The 22,552-nt window shown below is 41.1% G+C and overlaps 2 pseudogenes; both read left to right on the forward strand.

Moving 5' to 3' along the window:
* The first annotated feature begins 2,911 nt into the window (after window positions 1–2,911).
* On the forward strand, window positions 2,912–5,446 carry LOC118588973 (annotated as a pseudogene).
* Window positions 5,447–11,556: 6,110 nt separating this feature from the next.
* LOC118589028 lies at window positions 11,557–22,521 on the forward strand (annotated as a pseudogene).
* Window positions 22,522–22,552: the final 31 nt, after the last annotated feature.

The raw sequence follows: 22,552 nt of genomic DNA on the forward strand, positions 1-22,552 counted from the left end.
TATTGGTTATACAGCTATTAGATTTTGTTTCTTTCATGCTTCCATCTCTAAAGAATCCAGGTTTGTAGGAATTAGTCCATTGTGTCAGGGCCACACAACTGTTATCAAAGTGAAACCTCTGTAACATCACTACTAAATAAAAATGTGTGCCACACAGATCCTCACCCACCTTCACAGTACTCTTGGTTTGTCAATGGAGAGATCCAGTCCTCCTCCCAAGAGCTCTTTATCCCCAACATCAATACTAGTAATTGTGGATCCTATTCCTGCCTCATCTATAATGTTTTTCCTGGTGTCAATAGGACCACAGTGAAGCAAATTACAGCCTTTATTAAAAGGCATGGTATAGTTGAAAGTGGGAAACTTAAACATTTTTAAAATGTCATGGGTGAAGTGAACAATTTATTATGCTAATATTCAGTATATTTAGCCTGTTTCTGAACATACATTTATACAGTGAATTTGATCATTTATAGGATGATAAAGCTTTAACTTGTATCCTAATAACTATCTTTAATAGCTCATAATTTACATATGACTTATCCTTAAGAATGTACAATTTAGGTCGGCCAATCATGTGCATTTTTACAATGACTACTGGTGATAAGCATGTTTTTGTTGTTTGATTGTGAGATATAGTCTCACTAGGTACTCCTTGCTGGACAGCCTGGAATTCCCAGAGGACTGGGATCAAAGGTGTGCACCACCATGCCTGGGCCATAATCATTTCTTTTTGGTTTTTTTCCATTTTTGCTTTTTTGAGACAGGGTTTCTCTGTGTAGCCCTGGTTGTCTTGGAACTCACATTGTAGACATTCCAGCATGGAACTCACAGACATCCATATGCCTCTGCCTCCAGAGTGCTGGGATTAAAGGCATATGCCACCACCACCGGGCTCCCACAGCAATTCTTTATGTTTTGTTCTAGTTAGCTTTCCAGTTACTGTGATAAAATGCCACAACCCAAACCAGTAGTTAGGTAGTTAGGGGTTTATTTAACTTAAGTGTCTTGATCAGCGTCTGTCATTGAGGAAAGTGCAGGCAAGAGCAAGGTGGAAAGCTTCCAGACTTGCTCAGATGCATTTCTTATAGAGCCCATAAGAAAGGGGCTATCTGCAAGAGGATAGCACTGGGTCCTCCTCCATAAAACTGAAATTAAGAAAATGCTTTGCTAGCCATAGTGATGGAGGTGATACCGAAAACTGAGTCTTTATCTTTCCATGTCTATTTTGTCTGTCAAATAGACAAAAACTAATCAGCATGTCTCTTTCTTTAAAAGGAATGTCAGGTCTTTTCCTTCTCTTTGGATTGAGCTGTTTGTTGTTTTATTGTTTCCATTGTTGAACTGTGAGAGTTCTATATATATTTTGGCCCACGTTCATGTGTACAATATATAACATTTTTTAATGCTTGAAAGTGGTCTTTCCACTTTCTTGATCCTTGGCCTATTACTTGTTAATAGTACTTTAACTGGCATCTCAAATGTACACAGAATATACAAGTAGAGTGTGACCTTTGATGTCTGTGTACAAGACAGAATGTTTAAGTCAACAATTTAACATCCACTACCCCATTTATCTCCAGTTTTTTTTGTTTGTTTGGTTTTTTTTTTTTTGGTTTTTTGTTTGTTTGTTTTTTTGTTTGTTTTGTTTTTCAAAACAGAGTTTTTCTGTGTAGCTTTGTGCCTTTCTGGCACTTGATTTGTAGACTAGGGTAGCCTCAAACTCACATAGATCCACATGCCTCTCACTCTCATGTGCTGGTATTAAAGGCATGCGGCACCCCTCACCCACCGGCATTATCTCCATTTGTTATGGTGAGACATTGGAAATTTTCCTTGACCACTGTGAAATATACACTGCTATTGACTACAATTATCTATGGGTTATGTCTAACCTGCACCTCTTTCCAATGTGATATTTACATATTGCTACCAACAACTGCTTGGAGTATATTTCCCACAGCCAGTTTAGCCTTATGAATTTTTGTATGTATGTATGTATGTATGTATGTATGTATGTATGTATGAATGAATGTATGTTTTCTTTCTTTCTTTCTTTCTTTCTTTCTTTCTTTCTTTCTTTCTTTCTTTCTTTCTTTCTTTCTTTCTTGGTTTATTATACAGTATGCAGTCTGAATCCAGAATGGGACACCATATTTCATTATAGATGGTTGTAAGCCACCATGTGGTTGAAGGGAATTGAACTAAGGACCTCTAGAGGGGCTGACAGTGCTCTTAACACCTGAGCCACACTCCTTCCAGTGTTCAGGGATTATTTCCTGCAGAAAAATACTAGTAGACACTGCTTGGTGGAAGGTCAGGTCATTGTAAACATGTAAGTTTAAATTATGGGACTAGCAATGATCATTTACCTTGTGTCCTATAATAGGACATCTGTGGCCCAGCCTGACCTAAACTCAGGCAGATGCTGAGCTGTGTGAGATCTCTGACAGGCTGTCAGGTTTCTCAGAGAGGCTCAATGGGAAGACTAATCATAACTATCTGAAGGACAGCCCTGAAAAGCAGAGGCTGAGAGGACTCTGGTTTACACACAGCAGGGGAAGTCAGTGTAGCTGGAGGGACCTGAACCCTGTGTCTCAAGGTAGGCAATGGGTAAGTGAGGATCAGGAGATAAAATGAGGTCTATGATTCCAAGTCTTGAATCTGACCATTGCCAAACTCTGCAACTCAGTTCACTCATGAGAAACTCCAGGTAATCCCATACTCAACACAGGAGTCCCCAATATTTCTGAGCACTCAGCCACTTTATCTGCGTGTAATTTGCTTCCTGCTTGATTATGTAAGGATCTTGGTCAGCTGGAAGATAAGAGGTTGTCTCTGGTTGTAAGAGGCCTTTGCAAGAATCAGAAGTACCACACATGGCAATCATCTCTCTGTGGTCAACAGAGTAATGCTACCCAAGCACAGCATCACAATCAACAATTCCAGTCCCATGGAGGGTGAGGACTCAGTAGCATTAATATGTGGACATAAAACTCAGAATATAACCTACCTGTGGAGGATAAATGACCAAAGAATCTCAGAAGAGGACAGGCTGAAGCTGTCTGAGGACAACAGGACTCTCACTTTACTCACTGTTGTGAGGACTGACACAGGACTCTATGAATGTGAATCTGGAGCACAGTGGTTCCCTCCCCAAGTCACCCATTCTCTCTGGACATTACCTGTAAGTATTATCTGTTTCATCCTGGCCACAACTGCTTAAATACAGAGGGCTAGATCTACTACACTCGGTCCCAAGCCCCTTGAGTTCAAGACAAGGAATTTTCATACAGATATCAAGGCTGCCAGGGCTTCCTGTACCAGCCCAAGCATGTGTGGACAGGCTCAGCATTGAGCTTGAAAGGGCTGCAGGACCTTCTCCTGCCTAGAGAAGCTCAGGAAGATGGAGACATGGGATATGTCAGACTCAGTCTCAGTGCACACAAGAGTGTGCAGTGGGGATGTTTGTGTATTGTGCTTGACATAGATTAGGGTTGTGCATGCTGCATGAGAACTCTTCTGCTAATCTGCACTTCACCTCTGGGTAGGACCTGATCAACTAAGGTTAAAGCACAGCTCAAAGAGATACTATGTCCTTCTACAGACCAGGATTTCCCCTTCCCTCTGTTGACAGCATGTTTGACTTTATTCTATTTGCTGCAGATGGTCCAGATGTCCAGATCATATCTCCCTCAAATATTCATTTCCATTGAAGGACACAGAGATGCTAACACACCTCCACAGTTCACTTGGTTTGTCAATGGAGAGCTCCAGTCATCCTCCCAAGAGCTCTGTATTCCCAACATAAATACTAAGGATAGTGGATCTTATACCTACCATGTCTCTAACTGTCACTGTCCTCAGTAAGACCACAGTCAAGAACATTATAGTCCTTAGTAAATGGATCTCTGAAATATCAGCACCAGGTTTGGAGTGAAGTCTTTAGCTTTCTGAAATATCACAGAAGCATTTACTTTCCTGCCTATATCTATGAGAACAAGAAAACCTCATTCTTCCCCCAAGCCTTCTGCTCCATCCCTATGTCTAATGGCCTCCTAGTTCTCTGATTTCTGGCCTATAAGGGTGAAGCTTGCAATGTGAGGAGCAGTTTCTCTGAGCCTTGAAAAGCCATGGTTAGGAGAGCCTCAAGGTCAAGATTTCTTTCTGTGCCTAACATAAGATTTCCTGTCTCCTCCATTTTCATTTTATGACCTTCATGACCTACAAGGAACACCCAGGGCTTTCAACTGTGCTCACATTCTTATTCTCCAAATTGGAGAAGAATATTCTTCACAGATGTAAACTAGACCTCTTCTCTCACGTCTGCTCCTGTCTCATGGGTGGGGTGGCTGCCTCAACTCTGACTTCATGGGATGGGAAGATTGGGTGGAGAAGGTGCCTGTCACTGACTGTTGAAGATGTTCTTTTGCTGACCCTTCTCAAGGTTCAAAAAAGTAATCTCAGCTGAGTGTGTTGGTACTCACCAATGATGCCAACACTGAGGATATAGAGGTAGGTAGACAGTGTGAGATTGAGTCCATCCTGGTCTACAGAGCAAGTTCCAAGTGAGCTAGGATTGTACAGTGAGACCCCGTCTCAAAACTGTCAGTACTGAGCATTAGATTGGAAGGCTGTGGTCAGCACTGTGAGTATTCACTTCTACTCTGTAGTATTTAATACATATCCACAGCAGGAAAATTCAAGTTTTCTACAAACAGGAATTCTTCAGTTAGAGAATTCTCCCAGCCCTGAAGCCCAGCCTTTAACACACTTAATATTAGCTAGGCCTTCTTAACCCTATGACATTTTTTTAAATAAAAATTAAAAGGCTATTTCATAAAGGTGGGATCTGACTTTTGACACTCAAAAAAATGTGAGCAAGAATTCCACAAATATCATTTAGAGATACATTCTTCCAACAGTGACATTTCTGGACATGTGGGCTGAAGAGGCTCCCAGTATGGAATCTACACAAATACCCTGAGTCAGGGTCACTGTGGGTGAACTTTGTAGGAGTAAGATTCAGCTCTTTCCTTACAGGACATATCCTGAACATGTGATCTTGCAGAGGGCCCCTTCTTTGTATAGGCCCTGTGAGCTGGCTGAGATCTCTGAGTGTGAAGGACTCTCAGCTGGTCCCCCCTACTGTTTATTCACAGAACCAGTGACTACACCTTCCATCCAATTCACCAACAGCACAGTCGAAGACCTGACCTCTGTGTTCCTGAAGTGTTTGTCAAATGACACTGGGATCTCAATCCATTGGCTCTTCAAAGGACAGAGTCTCAGGTTCACGAATAGTATGAGGCTGTCTCAGAACAACAGCACCCTGGAAATAGTCCCTGCCAGGAGGGAGGATTCTGGAGATTATCAGTGTGAAGTATCCAATCAAGTCAGTTCCAAGAGGAGTGACCCCATCCATGTGGACATAATAGGTGAGTGACCTCTCCTCCATTGTTACTCCATGTCATTGGGGGTGGGGGCAGTTTCTTTATCAACAGAGTTCAGAATGGGTCAAAGTCACAAGGATAAAAACATGGCTTGAGATACAAATACAGACAACTTGGTGAAAGATGCATGTTATTCTCACAATAACACGCCAAGCAAGGTGTGCACAGTGCTGCAGGCCTTTACCCCAATACACCAGAGGCAGAGACAATTGGATCTCTATAAGTTCCCAACACCCCCCTATCTTTGTAGCCTGTTTCAGGTTAGCCAGAGATACATAGTGAGACCTTGTCTCAAAAGAGAGAGAGCATGAAGCAGGAGGCAGAGAAGTACAAGGCCAGCGCAGATTACACTGTGAGACCTGGTCATTAATAACAACAATAGATGTCAATATAGCAAATAGAACTGCAAAGTCATTAAGTGTTAAGGATCTGAGTCACACAGTCAGAACACCTTCAGGTCTAGTAAAAATATTCATGTTACTCTATACCCTACACCACACAATCAAATTTTCTTTAGATTGTTTCCAAAACCTAATAGGAGTTACTGCATATAAACTAGTCTTATTGTGTTGAGTACAGGACTATGATATGAGGAAACAATTCATTTTTCTTTGCAGACATACTTTTCCAAGTAGATTGTTTTCAAGGTTGCCATCCTTTTATATAAAATCCATAGATAAAACAGACCTGTATTGAGTTTCTTACTACGTTTGCCTATTTATTCATTTTGTATGGTTGTCCCCGCCAAGTGTGTGGAGGTCATAGGATAATTTGTGGGGCCAGTTAACTGGGGACAGAGAATTGAACTCAGATAGGTGAGCAAGCCCTTTATCTGGTAAGCCATTTCACTGGCCCACATTGTTTGTGCATTTATATCCATGTGCCAGTGTGGGTAGGTACTGCAAAGGAATATGCCAGGCACTCTCGTCCCAACTGAGCCATCTTGGTGGCCCATATACTGCGTTTCTTATCCTCATGCTCCTTGCACAAGACTCATTTCTCCGATAACTGTTTTGTGGTGTGCAGTAGTAGTAATAGTAGTAGTAGTAGTAGTAGTAGTAGTAGTAGTAGTAGTATGTGTGTGTGTGTGTGTGTGTGTATGTGATTGTGTGTGTGTGTGTGTTTGATTCTTCACTATTGAGCTATCTCTTTAGTCCCATATACCAAATACATGGAGAGATAGCTCAATAGTTAAGAGCCTAGCATCTAATTCAAAGGACATGGGTTCAATTCCCAGCACCCCCAGGGCAGTTTATTACTGTCTGTAACTGAACTTCCAAGGAATTCAACCCCTTCTGCTGTCCTCCTCAGATACAAAACATGGGTGTGGTCCAGAGACATATAAGCAGCCAAAAGGACCATATGATGCATCTGGCATCATAACAAAGACATCATTCAAAATCCAACTTCAAGCTGCTTTCATTCTGTCTCCTGACTTTCAGCTCTGATCCACTTTAGGTCTTTGATCCATGTAGAGTTGATTTGTAAATGGTGTTAGGTGAAGTCTTCACTTCATTCTTTTACCTGGATATCACATCTTCCCAACATCCCCTGTTTAACTATTATACATCCATCATTGAACAGTGTAAGCAGCCTGATCAAAACTCATCTGGTCACAGAGGGTCAGATGGACAGCAAGAATGCCTTCCAAGCTCTGTAACTCAATAGGACAACTCTGTTTCACACCAATTAATTCAAAATAGCCAGCAGAAATGAATGTTTTTTACAAACATTAATAGTGACAGATGAAATGCTGGATGTGCCAACTGTGCATTTCTGACACACATTATAATATATATGCAAAACTGTCCCATAAACACACATATTTATCATATTAACTAATCTTTATTTTAATCAAGGTCAGTGTGCATGAGCAGATCTTGGAATTCCAATTCTTTGTTACTGATCTGTACGTCAGTAGTAGACTATTTTGGTTGTTGCAGCTTTATACTAAAAATGAAATCATGTAAGATGTCATGTAATTTTATTCTTGTTTTTTTAAGAGATTCTTTTAAGGACAGGTATGGTGGTGCTTCCCTCTAACCCCAGCTCTTGGGAGCACAGACAGGTGGATCTCTGGGAGTGTGAGGCCAGCTTGATCTATATAGTGAGTTTCAGGACAGCTAGAATGGACGTTTCTATTTCTGTGCAAAATGCCACTCGGGTTTTGATCTGATGTGCATGGAACTGTTAGACTACATTGAGGGATTTTATCATCTATTAAAATAATGTTTTTCAGGCAAGCTGACTTACACATGTAATCCAGCCACTCAGAATCTGAAGCAGGAGTAGCATGTTCTAAAAGAGCCTACCACAGCCAATTCAAGACCAGCCTGATTAATTTAGTGACATCCTGTTTCCAAATAAAAATTAGAAGGCAGAGCTTAGAGTATAGCTCAGTGGTAGTGCATTGCACACCATGCACAAAGCCCTGGGTTCAATCCCAGTACTGCAGAACAACACTAATAATGAGATGAAGTCTTCCAACCCATCAACCCCAAATGGCTGTCATTTCTTGTCCTCTGTCATCATCTCTTATTTGTGAGTTTGTTGAGTGCAAGTCTTTTATCACCTTGGCACAGATAATTCTAAGTATTTTATTGTTTTTGGTTCTTTCATAAATAAATACTTTCTTCATTTCCTTTCCAGTTGTTCACTATTAAGGCTGGGACTATTGCTCAGGGGCTGAGCACTTTCTGGGCATGCAGGAGGCTCTAGGTTTAAGCTCCACTAGTGCCAGTAAAAATGAAAATCAAATTGATCATGGTCAATAGTAGTATGCAGAAATACAGCTCACTTGGGCATGGTCAATTCATTAGCCAACCAATTTATTAGTTTTTCTCATATAGTTCTGAGAACTTTCTGTAGAATATTAAGGATTTTCTATGAACAAGTTCCTGTCATCTACAGATATCTTTAGAATCTCATAATTGGGCACCTTCATTTCATTGTCTAGCCTAATGGCTCTGTGTAGCACTCTTAAGAGTCTCTTGAACACAAGTGGTCACAGCAGTATCCTGTGTTCTTCCTGATCTTAGAGAGAAAGCTGTAAGTCTCCCCACTGAATATGATGTTGGTTGTGGGATTCCATGTATGCCTTTGATACACTAAACAGGTCTTCCATCCAGTTTCAGTGCTTTTATTATCAAAGTTTGTCAAAATTGACAAGTTCTTGTTGATTCAATCTTATTGGTTATACAGCTATTAGATTTTGTTTCTTTCATGCTTCCATCTCTAAAGAATCCAGGTTTGTAGGAATTAGTCCATTGTGTCAGGGCCACACAACTGTTATCAAAGTGAAACCTCTGTAACATCACTACTAAATAAAAATGTGTGCCACACAGATCCTCACCCACCTTCACAGTACTCTTGGTTTGTCAATGGAGAGATCCAGTCCTCCTCCCAAGAGATCTTTATCCCCAACATCAATACTAGTAATTGTGGATCCTATTCCTGCCTCATCTATAATGTTTTTCCTGGGGTCAATAGGACCACAGTGAAGCAAATTACAGCCTTTATTAAAAGGCATGGTATAGTTGAAAGTGGGAAACTTAAACATTTTTAAAATGTCATGGGTGAAGTGAACAATTTATTATGCTAATATTCAGTATATTTAGCCTGTTTCTGAACATACATTTATACAGTGAATTTGATCATTTATAGGATGATAAAGCTTTACCTTGTATCCTAATAACTATCTTTAATAGCTCATAATTTACATATGACTTATCCTTAAGAATGTACAATTTAGGTCGGCCAATCATGTGCATTTTTACAATGACTACTGGTGATAAGCATGTTTTTGTTTTTTGATTGTGAGACATGGTCTCACTAGATACTCCTGGCTGGACTGCCTGGAATTCCCAGAGGACTGGGATCAAAGGTGGTGCACCACCATGCCTGGGCCATAATCATTTCTTTTTGTTTTTTTCCTTTTCTTGGTTTTTTGAGACATGGTTGCTCTGTGTAACCTTGGTTGTCTTGGAACTCACATTGTAGACATTCCAGCATGGAACTCACAGACATCCATATGCCTCTGCCTCCTGAGTGCTGGGATTAAAGGCATATGCCACCACCACCGGGCTCCCACAGCAATTCTTTATGTTTTGTTCTAGTTAGCTTTCCAGTTACTGTGATAAAATGCCACAACCCAAACCAGTAGTTAGGTAGTTAGGGGTTTATTTAACTTAAGTGTCTTGATAAGCATCTGTCATTGAGGTAAGTGCAGGCAAGAGCCAGGTGGAAAGCTTCCAGACTTGCTCAGATGCATTTCTTATAGAAGCCCATAAGAAAGGGGCTATCTGCAGGAGGATAGCACTGGGTCCTCCTCCATAAAACTGAAATTCAGAAAATGCTTTGCTAGCCATAGTGATGGAGGTGATACCGAAAACTGAGTCTTTATCTTTCCATGTCTATTTTTGTCTGTCAAATAGACAAAAACTAATCAGCATGTCTCTTTCTTTAAAAGGAATGTCAGGTCTTTTCCTTCTCTTTGGATCGAGCTGTTTGTTGTTTTACTGTTTCCATTGTTGAACTGTGAGAGTTCTTTATATATTTTGGCCCACGTTCATATGTACGATATATAACATTTTTTAATGCTTGAAAGTGGTCTTTCCACTTCCTTGATCCTTGGCCTATTACTTGTTAATAGTACATTAACTGGCATCTCAAATGTACACAGAATGTCCAAGTAGAGTGTGATCTTTGATGTCTATGTACAAGACAGAATGTTTAAGTCAACAATTTAACATCCACTACCCCATTTATCTCCAGTTTTTTTTTTTTTGTTTTGTTTTGTTTTGTTTTGTTTTGTTTTTGGTTTTTTTTTGGTTTTTCCAACAGAGTTTTTCTGTGTAGCTTTGTGCCTTTCTGGCACTTGATTTGTAGACTAGGGTAGCTTCAAACTCACATAGATCCACATGCCTCTCACTCTCATGTGCTGGTATTAAAGGCACGCGGCACCCCTCACCCACTGGCATTATCTCCATTTGTTATGGTGAGACATTAGAAATTTTCCTTGACCACTGTGAAATATACACTGCTATTGACTACAATTATCTATGGGTTATGTCTAACCTGCACCTCTTTCCAATGTGATATTTACATATTGCTACCAACAACTGCTTGGAGTATCTTTCCCACAGCCAGTTTAGCCTTATGAATTTTTGTATGTATGTATGTATGTATGTATGTATGTATGTATGTATGTATGAATGAATGAATGTATGCTTTCTTTCTTTCTTTCTTTCTTTCTGTCTTTCTTTCTTTCTTTCTTTGTCTCTTTCTTTCTTTCTTTCTTTCTTGGTTTATTATACAGTGTGCAGCCTGAATCCAGAACGGGACACCATATTTCATTATAGATTGTTGTAAGCCACCATGTGGTTGAAGGGAATTGAACTAAGGACCTCTACAGGGGCTGACAGTGCTCTTAACACCTGAGCCACATTCCATCCAGTGTTCAGGAATTATTTCCTGCAGAAAAATACTAGTAGACACTGCTTGGTGGAAGGTCAGGTCATTGTAAACATGTAAGTTTAAATTATGGGACTATCAATGACCATTTACCTTGTGTCCTATAATAGGACACCTGTGACCCAGCCTGACCTAAACTCAGGCAGATGCTGAGCTGTGTGAGATCTCTGACAGGCTGTCAGGTTTCTCAGAGAGGCTCAATGGGAAGACTAATCATAACTATCTGAAGGACAGCCCTGAAAAGCAGAGGCTGAGAGGACTCTGGTTTACACACAGAAGGGGAAGTCAGTGTAGCTGGAGGGACCTGAACCCTGTGTCTCAAGATAGGCAATGGTGAGTGAGGATCAGGAGATAAAATGAGGTCTATGATTCCAAGTCTTGAATCTGACCATCGCCAAACACTGCAACTCAGCTCACTCATGAGAAACTCCAGGTATTCCCATACTCAACACAGGAGTCCCCAATATTTCTGAGCACTCAGCCACTTTATCTGCGTGTAATTTGCTTCCTGCTTGATTATGTAAGGATCTTGGTCAGCTGGAAGATAAGAGGTTGTCTCTGGTTGTAAGAGGCCTTTGCAAGAATCAGAAGTACCACACATGGCAATCATCTCTCTGTGGTCAACAGAGTAATGCTACCCAAGCACAGCATCACAATCAACAATTCCAATCCCATGGAGGGTGAGGACTCAGTAGCATTAATATGTGGACATAAAACTCAGAATATAACCTACCTGTGGAGGATAAATGACCAAAGACTCTCAGAAGTGGACAGGCTGAAGCTGTCTGAGGACAACAGGACTCTCACTTTACTCACTGTTGTGAGGACTGACACAGGACTCTATGAATGTGAATCTGGAGCACAGTGGTTCCCTCCCCAAGTAACCCATTCTCTCTGGACATTACCTGTAAGTATTATCTGTTTCATCCTGGCCACAACTGCTTAAATACAGAGGGCTAGATCTACTACACTCGGTCCCAAGCCCCTTGAGTTCAAGACAAGGAATTTTCATACAGATATCAAGGCTGCCAGGGCTTCCTGTACCAGCCCAAGCATGTGTGGACAGGCTCAGCATTGAGCTTGAAAGGGCTGCAGGACCTTCTCCTGCCTAGAGAAGCTCAGGAAGATGGAGACATGGGATATGTCAGACTCAGTCTCAGTGCACACAAGAGTGTGCAGTGGGGGATGTTTGTGTATTGTGCTTGACATAGATTAGGGTTGTGCATGCTGCATGAGAACTCTTCTGCTAATCTGCACTTCACCTCTGGGTAGGACCTGATCAACTAAGGTTAAAGCACAGCTCAAAGAGATACTATGTCCTTCTACAGACCAGGATTTCCCTTCCCTCTGTTGACAGCATGTTTGACTTTATTCTATTTGCTGCAGATGGTCCAGATGTCCAGATCATATCTCCCTCAAATATTCATTTCCATTGAAGGACACAGAGATGCTAACACACCTCCACAGTTCACTTGGTTTGTCAATGGAGAGCTCCAGTCATCCTCCCAAGAGCTCTGTATTCCCAACATAAATACTAAGGATAGTGGATCTTATACCTACCATGTCTCTAACTGTCACTGTCCTCAGTAAGACCACAGTCAAGAACATTATAGTCCTTAGTAAATGGATCTCTGAAATATCAGCACCAGGTTTGGAGTGAAGTCTTTAGCTTTCTGAAATATCAAAGCATTTACTTTCCTGCCTATATCTATGAGAACAAGAAAACCTCATTCTTCCCCCAAGCCTTCTGCTCCATCCCTATGTCTAATGGCCTCCTAGTTCTCTGATTTCTGGCCTATAAGGGTGAAGCTTGCAATGTGAGGAGCAGTTTCTCTGAGCCTTGAAAAGCCATGGTTAGGAGAGCCTCAAGGTCAAGATTTCTTTCTGTGCCTAACATAAGATTTCCTGTCTCCTCCATTTTCATTTTATGACCTTCATGACCTACAAGGAACACCCAGGGCTTTCAACTGTGCTCACATTCTTATTCTCCAAATTGGAGAAGAATATTCTTCACAGATGTAAACTAGACCTCTTCTCTCACGTCTGCTCCTGTCTCATGGGTGGGGTGGCTGCCTCAACTCTGACTTCATGGGATGGGAAGATTGGGTGGAGAAGGTGCCTGTCACTGACTGTTGAAGATGTTCTTTTGCTTACACTTCTCAAGTTTCAAAAAAGTAATCTCAGCTGAGTGTGTTGGTACTCACCAATGATGCCAACACTGAGGATATAGAGGTAGGTAGACAGTGTGAGATTGAGTCCATCCTCAGAGCAAGTTCCAAGTGAGCTAGGATTGTACAGTGAGACCCCGTCTCAAAACTGTCAGTACTGAGCATTAGATTGGAAGGCTGTGGTCAGCACTGTGAGTATTCACTTCTACTCTGTAGTATTTAATACATATCCACAGCAGGAAAATTCAAGTTTTCTACAAACAGGAATTCTTCAGTTAGAGAATTCTCCCAGCCCTGAAGCCCAGCCTTTAACACACTTAATATTAGCTAGGCCTTCTTAACCCTATGACATTTTTTTAAATAAAAATTAAAAGGCTATTTCATAAAGGTGGGATCTGACTTTTGACACTCACAAAAATGTGAGCAAGAATTCCACAAATATCATTTAGAGATACATTCTTCCAACAGTGACATTTCTGGACATGTGGGCTGAAGAGGCTCCCAGTATGGAATCTACACAAATACCCTGAGTCAGGGTCACTGTGGGTGAACTTTGTAGGAGTAAGATTCAGCTCTTTCCTTACAGGACATATCCTGAACATGTGATCTTGCAGAGGGCCCCTTCTTTGTATAGGCCCTGTGAGCTGGCTGAGATCTCTGAGTGTGAAGGACTCTCAGCTGGTCCCCCCTACTGTTTATTCACAGAACCAGTGACTACACCTTCCATCCAATTCACCAACAGCACAGTCGAAGACCTGACTTCTGTGTTCCTGAAGTGTTTGTCAAATGACACTGGGATCTCAATCCATTGGCTCTTCAAAGGACAGAGTCTCAGGATCACGAATAGTATGAGGCTGTCTCAGAACAACAGCACCCTGGAAATAGTCCCTGCCAGGAGGGAGGATTCTGGAGATTATCAGTGTGAAGTATCCAATCAAGTCAGTTCCAAGAGGAGTGACCCCATCCATGTGGACATAATAGGTGAGTGACCTCTCCTCCATTGTTACTCCATGTCATTGGGGGTGGGGGCAGTTTCTTTATCAACAGAGTTCAGAATGGGCCAAAGTCACAAGGATAAAAACATGGCTTGAGATACAAATACAGACAACTTGGTGAAAGATGCATGTTATTCTCACAATAACACACCAAGCAAGGTGTGCACAGTGCTGCAGGCCTTTACCCCAATACACCAGAGGCAGAGACAATTGGATCTCTATAAGTTCCCAACACCCCCCTATCTTTGTAGCCTGTTTCAGGTTAGCCAGAGATACATAGTGAGACCTTGTCTCAAAAGAGAGAGAGCATGAAGCAGGAGGCAGAGAAGTACAAGGCCAGCGCAGATTACACTGTGAGACCTGGTCATTAATAACAACAATAGATGTCAATATAGCAAATAGAACTGCAAAGTCATTAAGTGTTAAGGATCTGAGTCACACAGTCAGAACACCTTCAGGTCTAGTAAAAATATTCATGTTACTCTATACCCTACACCACACAATCAAATTTTCTTTAGATTGTTTCCAAAACCTAATAGGAGTTACTGCATATAAACTAGTCTTATTGTGTTGAGTACAGGACTATGATATGAGGAAACAATTCATTTTTCTTTGCAGACATACTTTTCCAAGTAGATTGTTTTCAAGGTTGCCATCCTTTTATATAAAATCCATAGATAAAACAGACCTGTATTGAGTTTCTTACTACGTTTGCCTATTTATTCATTTTGTATGGTTGTCCCCGCCAAGTGTGTGGAGGTCATAGGATAATTTGTGGGGCCAGTTAACTGGGGACAGAGAATTGAACTCAGATAGGTGAGCAAGCCCTTTATCTGGTAAGCCATTTCACTGGCCCACATTGTTTGTGCATTTATATCCATGTGCCAGTGTGGGTAGGTACTGCAAAGGAATATGCCAGGCACTCTCGTCCCAACTGAGCCATCTTGGTGGCCCATATACTGCGTTTCTTATCCTCATGCTCCTTGCACAAGACTCATTTTTCCGATAACTGTTTTGTGGTGTGCAGTAGTAGTAATAGTAGTAGTAGTAGTAGTAGTAGTAGTAGTAGTAGTAGTAGTATGTGTGTGTGTGTGTGTGTGTGTGTGATTGTGTGTGTGTGTGTGTTTTATTCTTAACTATTGAGCTGTCTCTTTAGTCCCATATACCAAATACGTGGAGGGATAGCTCAATAGTTAAGAGCCTAGCATCTAATTCAAAGGACATGGGTTTAATTCCCAGCACCCCCAGGGCAGTTTATTACTGTCTGTAACTGAACTTCCAAGGAATTCAACACCTTCTGCTGTCCTCCTCAGATACAAAACATGGGTGTGGTCCAGAGACATATAAGCAGCCAAAAGGACCATATGATGCATCTGGCATCATAACAAAGACATCATTCAAAATCCAACTTCAAGCTGCTTTCATTCTGTCTCCTGACTTTCAGCTCTGATCCACTTTAGGTCTTTGATCCATGTAGAGTTGATTTGTGAATGGTGTTAGGTGAAGTCTTCACTTCATTCTTTTACCTGGATATCACATCTTCCCAACATCCCCTGTTTAACTATTATACATCCATCATTGAACAGTGTGAGCAGCCTGATCAAAACTCATCTGGTCACAGAGGGTCAGATGGACAGCAAGAATGCCTTCCAAGCTCTGTAACTCAATAGGACAACTCTGTTTCACACCAATTAATTCAAAATAGCCAGCAGAAATGAATGTTTTTTACAAACATTAATAGTGACAGATGAAATGCTGGATGTGCCAACTGTGCATTTCTGACACACATTATAATATATATGCAAAACTGTCCCATAAACACACATATTTATCATATTAACTAATCTTTATTTTAATCAAGGTCAGTGTGCATGAGCAGATCTTGGAATTCCAATTCTTTGTTACTGATCTGTACGTCAGTAGTAGACTATTTTGGTTGTTGCAGCTTTATACTAAAAATGAAATCATGTAAGATGTCCTGTAATTTTATTCTTGTTTTTTTAAGAGATTCTTTTAAGGACAGGTATGGTGGTGCTTCCCTCTAACCCCAGCTCTTGGGAGCACAGACAGGTGGATCTCTGGGAGTGTGAGGCCAGCTTGATCTATATAGTGAGTTTCAGGACAGCTAGAATGGACGTTTCTATTTCTGTGCAAAATGCCACTCGGGTTTTGATCTGATGTGCATGGAACTGTTAGACTACATTGAGGGATTTTATCATCTATTAAAATAATGTTTTCCAGGCAAGCTGACTTACACATGTAATCCAGCCACTCAGAATCTGAAGCAGGAGTAGCATGTTCTAAAAGAGCCTACCACAGCCAATTCAAGACCAGCCTGATTAATTTAGTGACATCCTGTTTCCAAATAAAAATTAGAAGGCAGAGCTTAGAGTATAGCTCAGTGGTAGTGCACTGCACACCATGCACAAAGCCTTGGGTTCAATCCCAGTACTGCAGAACAACACTAATAATGAGATGAAGTCTTCCAACCCATCAACCCCAATGGCTGTCATTTCTTGTCCTCTTTCATCATCTCTTATTTGTGAGTTTGTTGAGTGCAAGTCTTTTATCACCTTGGCACAGATAATTCTAAGTATTTTATTGTTTTTGGTTCTTTCATAAATAAATACTTTCTTCATTTCCTTTCCAGTTGTTCACTATTAAGGCTGGGACTATTGCTCAGGGGCTGAGCACTTTCTGGGCATGCAGGAGGCTCTAGGTTTAAGCTCCACTAGTGCCAGTAAAAATGAAAATCAAATTGATCATGGTCAATAGTAGTATGCAGAAATACAGCTCACTTGGGCATGGTCAATTCATTAGCCAACCAATTTATTAGTTTTTCTCATATAGTTCTGAGAACTTTCTGTAGAATATTAAGGATTTTCTATGAACAAGTTCCTGTCATCTACAGATATCTTTAGAATCTCATAATTGGGCACCTTCATTTCATTGTCTAGCCTAATGGCTCTGTGTAGTACTCTTAAGAGTCTCTTGAACACAAGTGGTCACAGCAGTATCCTGTGTTCTTCCTGATCTTAGAGAGAAAGCTGTAAGTCTCCCCACTGAATATGATGTTGGTTGTGGGATTCCATGTGTGCCTTTGATACACTAAACAGGTCTTCCATCCAGTTTCAGTGCTTTTATTATCAAAGTTTGTCAAAATTGACAAGTTCTTGTTGATTCAATCTTATTGGTTATACAGCTATTAGATTTTGTTTCTTTCATGCTTCCATCTCTAAAGAATCCAGGTTTGTAGGAATTAGTCCATTGTGTCAGGGCCACACAACTGTTATCAAAGTGAAACCTCTGTAACATCACTACTAAATAAAAATGTGTGCCATACAGATCCTCACCCACCTTCACAGTACTCTTGGTTTGTCAATGGAGAGATCCAGTCCTCCTCCCAAGAGATCTTTATCCCCAACATCAATACTAGTAATTGTGGATCCTATTCCTGCCTCATCTATAACTTTTTCCCTGGGGTCAATAGGACCACAGCGAAGCAAATTACAGCCTTTATTAAAAGGTATGGTATAGTTTAAAGTGGAAAACTTAAAGATTTTTAAAATGTCATGGGTGAAGTGAACAATTTATTATGCTAATATTCAGTATATTTAGCCTGTTTCTGAACATACATTTATACAGTGAATTTGATCATTTATAGGATGATAAAGCTTTACCTTGTATCCTAATAACTATCTTTAATAGCTCATAATTTACATATGACTTATCCTTAAGAATGTACAATTTAGGTCGGCCAATCATGTGCATTTTTACAATGACTACTGGTGATAAGCATGTTTTTGTTTTTTGATTGTGAGACATGGTCTCACTAGATACTCCTGGCTGGACAGCCTGGAATTCCCAGAGGACTGGGATCAAAGGTGTGCACCACCATGCCTGGGCCATAATCATTTCTTTTTGTTTTTTTCCTTTTCTTGGTTTTTTGAGACATGGTTGCTCTGTGTAACCTTGGTTGTCTTGGAACTCACATTGTAGACATTCCAGCATGGAACTCACAGACATCCATATGCCTCTGCCTCCTGAGTGCTGGGATTAAAGGCATATGCCACCACCACCGGGCTCCCACAGCAATTCTTTATGTTTTGTTCTAGTTAGCTTTCCAGTTACTGTGATAAAATGCCACAACCCAAACCAGTAGTTAGGTAGTTAGGGGTTTATTTAACTTAAGTGTCTTGATAAGCATCTGTCATTGAGGTAAGTGCAGGCAAGAGCCAGGTGGAAAGCTTCCAGACTTGCTCAGATGCATTTCTTATAGAGCCCATAAGAAAGGGGCTATCTGCAGGAGGATAGCACTTGGTCCTCCTCCACAAAACTGAAATTAAGAAAATGCTTTGCTAGCCACTGTGATGGAGGTGATACCGAAAACTGAGTCTTTATCTTTCCATGTCTATTTTGTCTGTCAAATAGACAAAAACTAATCAGCATGTCTCTTTCTTTAAAAGGAATGTCAGGTCTTTTCCTTCTTTTTGGATTGAGCTGCTTGTTGTTTTATAGTTTCCATTGTTGAACTGTGAGAGTTCTTTATATATTTTGGCCCACGTTCATATGTACGATATATAACATTTTTTAATGCTTGAAAGTGGTCTTTCCACTTCCTTGATCCTTGGCCTATTACTTGTTAATAGTACATTAACTGGCATCTCAAATGTACACAGAATGTCCAAGTAGAGTGTGATCTTTGATGTCTATGTACAAGACAGAATGTTTAAGTCAACAATTTAACATCCACTACCCCATTTATCTCCAGTTTTTTTTGTTTTGTTTTGTTTTGTTTTTGTTTTGTTTTGTTTTTGGTTTTTTTTTGGTTTTTCCAACAGAGTTTTTCTGTGTAGCTTTGTGCCTTTCTGGCACTTGATTTGTAGACTAGGGTAGCTTCAAACTCACATAGATCCACATGCCTCTCACTCTCATGTGCTGGTATTAAAGGCACGCGGCACCCCTCACCCACCGGCATTATCTCCATTTGTTATGGTGAGACATTAGAAATTTTCCTTGACCACTGTGAAATATACACTGCTATTGACTACAATTATCTATGGGTTATGTCTAACCTGCACCTCTTTCCAATGTGATATTTACATATTGCTACCAACAACTGCTTGGAGTATCTTTCCCACAGCCAGTTTAGCCTTATGAATTTTTGTAAGTATGTATGTATGTATGTATGTATGTATGTATGTATGTATGAATGAATGAATGTATGCTTTCTTTCTTTCTTTCTTTCTTTCTTCTTTCTTTCTTTCTTTGTCTTTCTTTCTTTCTTTCTTTCTTGGTTTATTATACAGTGTGCAGTCTGAATCCAGAACGGGACACCATATTTCATTATAGATTGTTGTAAGCCACCATGTGGTTGAAGGGAATTGAACTAAGGACCTCTAGAGGGGCTGACAGTGCTCTTAACACCTGAGCCACATTCCATCCAGTGTTCAGGAATTATTTCCTGCAGAAAAATACTAGTAGACACTGCTTGGTGGAAGGTCAGGTCATTGTAAACATGTAAGTTTAAATTATGGGACTATCAATGACCATTTACCTTGTGTCCTATAATAGGACACCTGTGACCCAGCCTGACCTAAACTCAGGCAGATGCTGAGCTGTGTGAGATCTCTGACAGGCTGTCAGGTTTCTCAGAGAGGCTCAATGGGAAGACTAATCATAACTATCTGAAGGACAGCCCTGAAAAGCAGAGGCTGAGAGGACTCTGGTTTACACACAGAAGGGGAAGTCAGTGTAGCTGGAGGGACCTGAACCCTGTGTCTCAAGATAGGCAATGTGTGAGTGAGGATCAGGAGATAAAATGAGGTCTATGATTCCAAGTCTTGAATCTGACCATCGCCAAACACTGCAACTCAGCTCACTCATGAGAAACTCCAGGTATTCCCATACTCAACACTGGAGTCCCCAATATTTCTGAGCACTCAGCCACTTTATCTGCGTGTAATTTGCTTCCTGCTTGATTATGTAAGGATCTTGGTCAGCTGGAAGATAAGAGGTTGTCTCTGGTTGTAAGAGGCCTTTGCAAGAATCAGAAGTACCACACATGGCAATCATCTCTCTGTGGTCAACAGAGTAATGCTACCCAAGCACAGCATCACAATCAACAATTCCAATCCCATGGAGGGTGAGGACTCAGTAGCATTAATATGTGGACATAAAACTCAGAATATAACCTACCTGTGGAGGATAAATGACCAAAGACTCTCAGAAGTGGACAGGCTGAAGCTGTCTGAGGACAACAGGACTCTCACTTTACTCACTGTTGTGAGGACTGACACAGGACTCTATGAATGTGAATCTGGAGCACAGTGGTTCCCTCCCCAAGTAACCCATTCTCTCTGGACATTACCTGTAAGTATTATCTATTTCATCCTGGCCACAACTGCTTAAATACAGAGGGCTAGATCTACTACACTCGGTCCCAAGCCCCTTGAGTTCAAGACAAGGAATTTTCATACAGATATCAAGGCTGCCAGGGCTTCCTGTACCAGCCCAAGCATGTGTGGACAGGCTCAGCATTGAGCTTGAAAGGGCTGCAGGACCTTCTCCTGCCTAGAGAAGCTCAGGAAGATGGAGACATGGGATATGTCAGACTCAGTCTCAGTGCACACAAGAGTGTGCAGTGGGGATGTTTGTGTATTGTGCTTGACATAGATTAGGGTTGTGCATGCTGCATGAGAACTCTTCTGCTAATCTGCACTTCACCTCTGGGTAGGACCTGATCAACTAAGGTTAAAGCACAGCTCAAAGAGATATTATGTCCTTCTACAGACTAGGATTTCCCCTTCCCTCTGTTGACAGCATGTTTGACTTTATTCTGTTTGCTGCAGATGGTCCAGATGTCCAGATCATATCTCCCTCAAATATTCATTTCCATTGAAGGACACAGAGATGCTAACACACCTCCACAGTTCACTTGGTTTGTCAATGGAGAGCTCCAGTCATCCTCCCAAGAGCTCTGTATTCCCAACATAAATACTAAGGATAGTGGATCTTATACCTACCTTGTCTCTAACTGTCACTGTCCTCAGTAAGACCACAGTCAAGAACATTATAGTCCTTAGTAAATGGATCTCTGAAATATCAGCACCAGGTTTGGAGTGAAGTCTTTAGCTTTCTGGAATGTCACCGAAGGATTTACTTTCCTGCCTATATCTATGAGAACAAGAAAACCTCATTCTTCCCCCATGCCTTCTGCTCCATCCCTATGTCTAATGGCTTCCTAGTTCTCTGATTTCTGGCCTATAAGGGTGAAGCTTGCAATGTGAAGTGCAGGTTCTCTGAGCCTTGAAAAGCCATGGTTAGGAGAGCCTCAATGTCAAGACTTCTTTCTGTGCCTAACATAAGATTTCCTGTCTCCTCCATTTTCATTTTATGACCTTCATGACCTACAAGGAACACCCAGGGCTTTCAACTGTGCTCACATTCTTATTCTCCAAATTGGAGGAGAATATTCCTACAGATGTAAATTAGACCTCTTCTCTCACGTCTGCTCCTGTCTCATGGGTGGGGTGGCTGTCTCAACTCTGACTTCTTGGGATTGGAAGATTGGGTGGAGAAGGTGCCTGTCACTGACAGTTGAAGATGTTCTTTTGCTGACCCTTCTCAAGGTTCAAAAAAGTAATGTCAGCTGAGTGTGGTGGTACTCACCTATGATGCCAACACTGAGGATGTAGAGGTAGGTAGACAGTGTGAGATTGAGTCCATCCTGGTCTACAGAGCAAGTTCCAAGTGAGCTAGGATTGTACAGTGAGACCCCGTCTCAAAACTGTCAGTACTGAGCATTAGATTGGTAGGCTGTGGTCAGCACTGAGATTATTCACTTCTACACTGCAGTATTTAATCCATATCCATAGGGCAGGAAATTTATGTTTTCTACAAACAGAAATTCTTCAGTTAGAGAATTCTCCCAGTCCTGAGGTCCAGCCTTTAACACGCTGAAGATTAGCTAGGCCTTCTTAACCCTATGAAAAATTTTTTTAATAAAAATTAAAAGGCTATTTCATAAAGGTAGGACATGACTATTCACACTCACAAAAATGTGAGCAAGAATTCCACAAATATCATTTAGAAATACATTCCTCCAACAGTGAGATATCTGGACATGTGGGATGAAGAGGCTCCCAGTGTGGAATCTACACAAATACCCTGAGTTAGGGTCACTGTGGGTGATCTTTGTAGGAGTAAGATTCAGCTCTTTCCTTACAGAACATGTCCTCAACATGGGATCTCGCAGGGGGTCCCTTCATTCTATGGGCTCTGTGAGCTGGCTGAGATCTCTGAGTGTGAAGGACTCTCAGCTGGTCCCCTCTACTGTTTATTCACAGAACCAGTGACTACACCTTCCATCCAATTCACCAACAGCACAGTCGAAGACCTGACCTCTGTGTTCCTGAAGTGTTTGTCAAATGACACTGGGATCTCAATCCATTGGCTTTTCAAA

The sequence above is a fragment of the Onychomys torridus genome, chromosome 1 (genome assembly GCF_903995425.1).
Source record: "Onychomys torridus chromosome 1, mOncTor1.1, whole genome shotgun sequence".
NCBI lineage: Eukaryota > Metazoa > Chordata > Mammalia > Rodentia > Cricetidae > Onychomys > Onychomys torridus.